The sequence below is a fragment of the Mastomys coucha genome, chromosome X (genome assembly GCF_008632895.1).
Source record: "Mastomys coucha isolate ucsf_1 chromosome X, UCSF_Mcou_1, whole genome shotgun sequence".
Classification (NCBI taxonomy): Eukaryota; Metazoa; Chordata; class Mammalia; order Rodentia; family Muridae; genus Mastomys; species Mastomys coucha.
In genome coordinates, this window is record NC_045030.1 from 2369734 (window position 1) to 2370604 (window position 871).

The 871-nt window shown below is 42.5% G+C and overlaps 1 long non-coding RNA gene across 2 annotated transcripts in view; it reads left to right on the forward strand.

The window, feature by feature from the left end:
• The window catches only part of LOC116068115, a 7053-nt gene that overhangs the window by 3127 nt on the left and 3055 nt on the right, over positions 1-871 (forward strand). The window lies entirely within an intron of this gene.

Here is an 871-nt window from a genome sequence, read left to right on the forward strand (position 1 = left end):
AAAAAAAAAAAGGGAGGCTTGTTTAAATTCTGTGAGAGTGGCTGTATGCTGCTTTCCTTTGTAAGGACATAGACACTGGACCTGCAGCTAGGCCACTATTCCACTATTTGCTACAAACCCACCTAGCTACTAGTGGGGAGACCTAGATGAAATCATGTATGAGTTACCATTCTCCCTTCTGTAATGGGGTAACAATGACAGCTACTACTGTATTTGGGGACAATGCACGAATTTGAATCCATGTTAAGTAGTCCGACTGACTGAACCTGAGTTCTCAATATATCAAATATTAAGTACTCACGTGAGTCTGAGATGTCCAAGTAGAGTATTCTGATTTGTCTACTGAGTGCTTATTGCCTGTGTTAGTTGCTCTCCCTTCCCAACTAGCCTGGCTGTGAATTCTAGCTGTAATGCTAACTATATGTGCACCCCAACAGTAATGCTAATATCAACTCTAAGCTGATATGAGCTTTAATGCTGATCCTAACACTAATAGCAGTGGTTATCTAACACTGTTTGAGTTCTAGTCTAAGACTACTATTATTTTTGTGGTGCTAGGGATGGACCCTAATGCATCTTGAATACTGGGCAAGAGCTTTACTAGTAAGCTACATCCACAGCCTTAATGCTAATTCTTCTTCTTTCTAACTTACAACTCCAGTTCTCATCCTTGCCCCATGCTAGGAATGTAACTCAGGGCCTTGCATATATACACTAGGCATGTGCTTTGCCAACTACAGCCCCCACCCCCCAGCTCCTGATTCCACCCGAGCTTTTCCCTGCAGGAACTTACTGATAGCCCACCAAGAGCAGCGATATTCGCTGGCAGGACGCAGGCGCTATGCTAAGTACTTTTTTTTTTTTTTTTTTT